This window comes from Cryptomeria japonica, chromosome 8 (assembly GCF_030272615.1).
Source record: "Cryptomeria japonica chromosome 8, Sugi_1.0, whole genome shotgun sequence".
NCBI lineage: Eukaryota > Viridiplantae > Streptophyta > Pinopsida > Cupressales > Cupressaceae > Cryptomeria > Cryptomeria japonica.
The window spans coordinates 438,422,184-438,430,260 of NC_081412.1; positions in this window are offsets into that span (position 1 = coordinate 438,422,184).

Below are 8,077 nucleotides of genomic sequence, written 5' to 3' on the forward strand. Positions count from 1 at the left end.
CCTAATCGGATCACATATGTTTGTTTGATAATATGCCTACTCAAAAAAGGAAGCCATATTGGTTCATTTCTAAATGAAGATAATAAGGATCCACTCCCATAGGTAAGTCGAGCATATCTCCTATTATGCATGGAATGCATCACAGTCCTCTAATATAAGACACAAGAGTAGAAGATGGGTGATTGAAGGCTCACACCAGATGAATTGGTGAAATACTAAGTTACCTAAGGTGCATGAGATCATAGATATGCAGTGGTTTAGTCAGATAGACATGATGTGTTTCCAGTACAAAGATTGAAGGATATGTTTGTCACTTTGACAAACTAGTTGATAGGAGATCAAATAATGAAGAAGGCAAGGTTGAGCAGTTGCAGACAAAGAGAGAAACTAGATTAGAAATGGATTCTATTAAAGGTTGATGACTTTATGTCATAAAGGTGGTTACTAGTAAGTATGTCCACCATTAAAGCTGACAAGGTGCTGAAATGAAATGCTCCCATCTATTGAAGATGAACATGAGGTAGGTTGGCAAGTGTGTTGACCGATTTACATGTTCTACTAGAAGAGAAGCAAAGTACAAGGGTGAAGATAGACTAGTTAGGGTATAATCGGTAGAGATTGTGAATTGGAAGATGAACCCGATTGTGTGCTATTTGTAGGTGACCAAGTTGGACTGACATAGTGTGCCAAGGTGGATGTCGACAAAGGGGCCACGTGGAGTTGATGTGGCATGCATACATAGGTTGGTGTGGTGTGTCGATGAGGTCGCTGGCGACTGGTCCAACATTTAATGGTGACTATAAAGCTCAAGGAATATAGACAAAGGATTATGGCTTGAGATAAAGGAAAAAGTAGAGATCTAGTACAGACTGGTCTTGCAGATCGAAGTGGGTAAAGCAAACCACATCACACATGTGATTAATTAGACAAAAGGCCAAAAATCATGCTACAAATGGCAAAAGATAGAAGACATGCATTAAAAAGTAAACAAAATAATGACGCTCATTGATGGAGTGTTGATCATCAATCAAGGATATGATATCTGAATGGATCTGATATGTTACGATGACCAGAGATCATATTGGATGCATATTCAGTTCATGCTGGAAACCCTAGGGTACAAATGTTCAAACCAACATTTAGGCGGAAAAATATGGCTATAAGAGTATGAGCCAAATATGTAGTTGGTGTTGTTGCATGAGAGAGTAAGGCTAGTAAAGAGAGCCAATCAGTCAAGTGCTCAATGAAAATCAGAGAAGAGATTGATTGTGTGAGAGAGAATCGGGTTGAAGAGTTCAACCGAAAAGGGTGAGGAAACTGGTAGCCTGCCATTAAGTCTGATACAAGAGTGCATCAGTAGTGATTGAACTGGTCTAGAATATAATAGTGAAGATTGTAGTGAAGAACTACTAAGATAAGAACTAGAAGCAATCAGATAGAAGACAACTAACTGAGAGAAGAAGACTAGTGGTGGATAGAAGCATTGTGACAGAGAGAAAAGAGAACCGATCAATAATTAGAGAGAGGAGAACCGGTGGAGAGACTTGCATGAGAGTTACAAAGTTATTTTGTAACAAGGAGATTACTTTTGTAATTTAAAATGTTCATTATAGACCACTGAGTTGGAGCTAGGTGCAGGGGTTGGTGCTCCTTGGCTTGGTGCCCTAAAATTAGGGGTTGGTACTCCTTGGGTTGGTCCCCTAAAGTAGGAGTCGTACTCCTTGGGTTGGTGCCCTAAATGTTGTAACTGAGGTTTTTCATTGTGAGGCTGGATTGGAATAGTATTCTCCAGCAACACTTCTCAGCGAGTTTTTTCCCATCTTGGGTTTTCCTCATAGATATGTTGTTATGAGATGTCCCTTGTATGTGTGATTGCTTTTGTGTCATCTTCCTATCTAACCGATATGTGTGCTTTATGTTAGATCTACTAACCGGTATATACACAAGATAGAAAAGGGTAAAGTTTTGGAAACCACTAATTCATCCCCCCTCTTAGTGGCATCTTGTGTTCAATAATTGGTATTAGAGCCTAGGTTCCTAGTTGATAAGCTATCTCCAACTTGGGTAGATTCTGGTATTTGAATACAATGGTTTGTTTAGTGTTAATCCCTACTCCAGTTTTTGATTGTTCAATCTATTCTATCTAGAGTTGCAAGATGGAAGTCTACCTATCCTCCTTAGGGTTTGATGTGTGGATGTCAGTTGTTAATGGTTGTACTAGTCAAGTCAATCCCCCACCAATTCAGAAATAGAAAGAAGAAACCGGTGCAATGATGTAGCAATGAAGGCTATATTTTGTGGGGTCATAGATGATATCTCCTCATAGGTGGATAGATGCAAATCAACAAAGAGCTTATGGGACAAATTAAAGAATCTCTACGGAAATGAGCCTAGCACTTCAGAATCAGTTTGTGGAAGAAAGAAAGAAAATGTAACACATGATTCTGCAGATGAAGGTAGATCAATATATAGTAGCAGAAATGATGAAGAGGAAACTCACCTCTTCATGGATCAAGAATCAAAAGATGAGAGGCACACATCTAAGAATGATTATGTAGATAATTCCTATGGGAAAGATATGTTTGGTAGTGATAGTATAGATGAAGCAAAAGTAGATCTTGAAGGAGAAATTGTAAGTGCACTTGAAGAACTTAGTAGAGTGAGGAATGAATACAAGTTGTTCAAGAATTTTGTGGTTGTGGAACAAAACTAGTTAATCAAATGCCTTGAGAATATGAGAAATGTATCTTAGAGTTGAAGAATCAACAAGATGATACCAAGGAATGCAGGTGTAAAGATATAGCATATGTGCTGGAGGAAAAAGATAAAGAGCATCAGTAGCTAGAAGGAGAAATGGAGAATCTCTTAAATGACCTTGAGAAATGTCAGGATGAGCTCAAGGTAAGAATCTGGTTTGATAGCAACACTGATACCTTGGACAAGATGTTGAAAAAGAAAAAGAATTCCAAGGATACCAGAGGATTAGGAAGTGATTCTGGTGAATGCTCCACTAGAAATAATGCCCTCGACAATGCCATTATGTTTGTCTCCACAAATGGAGATAACAAGGGACAGACCTTTACTGCCTAGAATTCTCCCTGGAATAAGGTTGATCTAACCACTATTAGTGAAGACATGAAGCTAAGGATGAAGATTGGTGCTGCAAGAAGGAGCAGCAATGAAAATCCCAAAGGAAAAGGGAAGATGGGAGAAGGAAGCTTCATCGGAAGCAAGAACATAAGAAACAACATAGAAGAACCCCTACTGATAGAAGACAAGATAATGCTACCACCCACAAGACAAAGAGAGTATGGGAAAAGAAGAGATTAGATGGAAGAGCTGCAGAGCATGAAAAATCTAAGATCCATCCCCAGAGAAGTAGAAATGGAAATACTAAACCGGTAATATCTCGTCATGCATGGAAAAACAAATTTGTTGGTCACAAGTGGGTTATTATTTTGCATGCAAAGAATATGGCCATAGGGCAGATGAATGCTAAATGAAGCCTAGGAATATATAGTTTTCTCTTCCTAGAGACAATATTGTTGTCTATTGGAGGTGTAATGGTTTTGGCCATAAAAGTCATGATTGTAGAAGGGTGAATGTGCAGTCATATGGAGACCAGTATAGCAGCTATGCTTGGTATGAAAATGGGTTTAGAGTATATGAGAGACAAATGTTGCATGGAACAAAAGGAGAAGAGGTTTTACTCCTCCAAGATCAAGTGGTCCACTAGTTTCGGTAACCTATTACAATAGCATGACTAGAAAAAGATGGTCTAACCGATTTGACAAAAGGTCATCCAATCATGCATATGGCATGAACATTATTTTATTCTAAAAAAATGCTTTTGATCATGATGCAAAATCTAGTAGAGCAAGGACCAATCAAAAAAATAAGGAAAGACCTACTTCCAAGACTAAAAATGGGAAGAAGAATGAGACAAAGCAAGTTTGGAGGAAGAAGAAAGAAGATGCAACCATGGACCGACATTATGTATTCAATGCACAAGTGATATCTCCTATGGCTTAAAGGAGATGAAGGACCTTAGGAGGAGTAGTACACTAATCATATCATTCACCCCCTCAATGGAAGAGGACAAATGGAAGAACAAGTTGCTACCGGTATAAAGGAAGGAAATGAGATGGCAAGTGTGTGTAGTGGCTGCCTTGGCTACACACCTATAAATGAAAGATGGATCACTACTAAATGTTTCAATAGACACAAGAAGACAAGAGTTAGAGGAAGATGCTCCGATAGAGATGATGGACCAGTGCAGGAAACCGGTATGTGCAGTATGTTACTGGTATGTATACTAAGCGGTATTTGCAAGTTATGTAAGACAATGAGGTCCAAGATCATTGCATTAAATCTAGTAGCATGGATTGAGGTTTATGTCTCAAGTGGTATTGAAAAAGTCCTAAATGACATATATTGGCCTAGTAGTTGATCTTGGATGCATGCATCCTTTGTGGGCTAACACTTTTTTATATATGGTATGATAGTGATATTGTATGGCATTGTATACATCTAGACTCATTTCATAAGTGGTGGTGGATAGAATGGAGTTGATAGATCATCAAATTGACCACTTATGTATATCTCAATCGATATATGGTGCATATTGGAGATTCAGTTTTGAACCTGAGAGGCAATGAGGACTTGAGATCTATGACTTAGGGAGAGTTGACAACCATATCTTTTGATTGTTACTAGACATGATGGACATAGGGGGAGTGCAAGTGTCTATGGTTGTACTAGTATGATTGTGTTTATGGAAGTGTCCAGGGTTGTGAAATATTTCAATACCTATCCAATTAAAATCATAACCAGACCACCAGGAGTGTTGCCTGCAAAGAGGGAGAGTTACCTGCATAGGAGAACATATAGTTGTCATCAGAGAAGATACAATTGGTATCAGTGTCAGCTTAAACACTTGATATCAGAAATTTGGGGTCAGAATAACCTCTACATATCAAAGGGGAAATGAGATAATGCAGTCTGACCAGCAGGTATGTTTTAGTCATTAACACATGTGCTTTCAATTAGTTTCAGACTTGTATATGCATGAGTTTCCAGTTTACATATAAACTTGGTTGCTAAATAATTGGTGTCAGTTGGTGGTTCAACTCTCCTTCTCAACTGTTGTGAATTGAGAGGATGAAATGTATGATGGTCAAAGGAGGAGAATCATCTGGTAGAGAAAAAGGCAGTTAGAAAGTGTCAGTATCGGGTAGACACAAGGAGGAGAGAAACCCTATTAGGGCCATTTGCCATTGTTGTCAAAGGGGGAGATTGATTATGTAGTATGCCACATACTACATGTGTTGACATCAATGCCAAAGGGGGAGATTGTTGGCATTGCATTGTCATTGATGTCAACCGGTATAGGATGGAAACCGGTATGGGAGATGTATGTGCAATACTGTCTTTGATGTCACCTAGCCTAGTAGGTCACTGATACACAAGTTAGTTTTGACTTGTGTTAAAGACATGGACTAGAGACTGGTATGGTATAAGACCGGTAAGTGACATGTTGGCAATGCATTGTTTCCAATCGTCAAGAGAGCAAAATGTTGGGATGTTGATTGTGATGAAGGGGTAGAATGTTACAAAAATCATATCAACACTAGATGTGAAGTATGTGTAGGCCACCGATATGTTGTGTGGATGTAAAACAACAAGACTCACACCGGATAAAGATGTAGTCACCATATGAAGAGATGACTAACAGTGAATGTTTCCAACTGGATCATATATGCCTGTTTGAGGATATGCCTACTCAGAAAAGGAAGCCATATTGGTGCATTGCTAAATGTAGATAACAAGGATCCACTCCTATCGGTAAGTGAATCTTATCTCCTATTATGCATGGAATGCATCATAGTCCTCTGATATAAGACATAAGATTAGAAGATAGCTGATTGAAGGCTCACATCGAATGAATTGGTGAAACACTAAGTTGCCTAAGGTGCATGAGATCAGAGATATGCACCATATCAGTCAGGCAGACATGATGTGTTTCTAATAAAGAGATTGAAGGATATATTTTTCACTTTGACAAACTAAGTGATAGGACAACTGATCAAATGATAAAGAAGGAAAGGTTGAGAAGTTGCAGACAGAGAGAGCAACCAGATTATAGATGGAGTTTGTTGCAGGTTGATGACATGATGCCATCAAGGTGGTTACTGGTAAATATGTCCACCAATAAAGCTGACAAGGTGCAGAAGTGAAAGGCTCCCATCTGTTCAAGATGAACATGAGGTAGGTTGGCAAGTGCATTAACCATCTTAGGTGTTCCACTGGAAGAGAAGCAAAGTGCAAGGGTGAAGAAAAACCAGTTAGTGTATAATCGACAGGGTTTGTGAACTGGTAGATAAACCCAATTGTGTTCTATTTGTCGGTGACCAAGTTGGACCAACATAGTGTGCCAAGGTGGATTCTGACAAAGGGCTACATGGAGTTGAAGTGGCATGCATGCACAGGTTGGTGTGGTTTTGGTGAGGTTGATGGTGACTAGTCTCGCATTTAATGGCCACTGCGAAGCTTGAGGAATGTAGATAGAGGATTGTGGCTTGAGAGGCTAGAAATAGCAGAGATCTAGTATAGACTGATTTGCAGATCGAAGTGGTTAAAGGAAACTGCATCATGCACGCGATTAATCATACAAAAGACCAAAAAATCATGCTACATATGGCAAAAGATAGAAGACATGTTTTGAAAGGTAAATAGAATGGCGATGCTCATTGATGGAGTGTTGATCATCAATCAAGGACATGATATGTGATTGGATACGATATGCCATGATGATTAGAGATTAGATTGGATGCATATTCAATGCATGGAAGAAAGCCTAGCGTGCAAATGTTCAAACCAAAATTTAGGAGGGCGAATATGGCTATAAGAGTACGAGCCAAATATGTAGTTGGTGATGTTGCATGAGACAGTAAGGCTAGTGAAGAGAGCCAATCAGTCAAGTTCTCAATGAAAATCAAAGAAGAGACTGAGTGTGTGAGCAAGAATCAGGTTGAATACTTCAACCAACAAGGGTGAGGAAACCGATAGCATGCCATTAAGTCTGACAGAGGAGTGCATTGGTGGTGATTGAACTGGTCTAGAAGATAGCAGTGAAGATTGCAGTGAATAATTGGTAAGCTGAGAACTAGCAGCAATCAGATAGTAGATAATTGATTAAGAGAAGAAGACCAGTGGTGGATAGTAGCAGTGTGACAGAGAGAAAAGAGAACCGACAAAGAATTAGAGAGAGGAGAACCGATGGAGAGACTTGCATGAGAGTTACAAAGTTCTTTTGTAACAAGGAGATTACTTTTGTAATTGAAAATGTTCATTATAGACCATTGAGTTGGAGCTCGGTGTAGGGGTTGGTGCTCCTTGGATTGCTGCCCTAAAGCAACAGTGGTATTCCTTCAGTTGCTGCCCTAAATGTTGTAGCCAAGGTTTCTCATTGTGAGGCTAGATTGGAACAATAGTCTCTAGTAGCACTTCCCACTAAGGTTTTTCCCATCTTGGGTTTTCCTCGTACATTTGGTGTAATGAGATGTCCCTTTTATGTGTGATTTCTTTTGTGTCATCTTGCTATCTAACTAGTATGTGTGTTTTATGTTAGATCTACTTACCAATATATACACATAGGATAGAAAAGGGTAAATTTTTGGAAACCATTGATTCACTCTCCCTCTAAGTGGCATCTTGTGTTCAACAGCCATCTTCTAGTCCAATTACTGCTATTAATTATTCTTGAGTGCTAGCGTGTTGATAGATGAAGATTTGATTAAGTGGTGTTGGTGAATTAATTGTGGATGGTTCTAACATGCTTGTTGGTGTTTCCTAGTCATGTCCTATTTGTTTTGGTGGTTTGCATTGATCATTGTGTGCTTTCTTGAAGATCTTATGGTTCTAGTGATATTCTCTTTGTTATGCAGTATTTTTGGTGATGTAGTTTATTGTGGTTGATCTTGGTGAGATCTTTAATGGTAATGCATGTTTGAGGGGTTTATTTAGGTCCATTCTATGTCGTATATGGAATTGTATTGGTTTGGTGGTATATTTATGT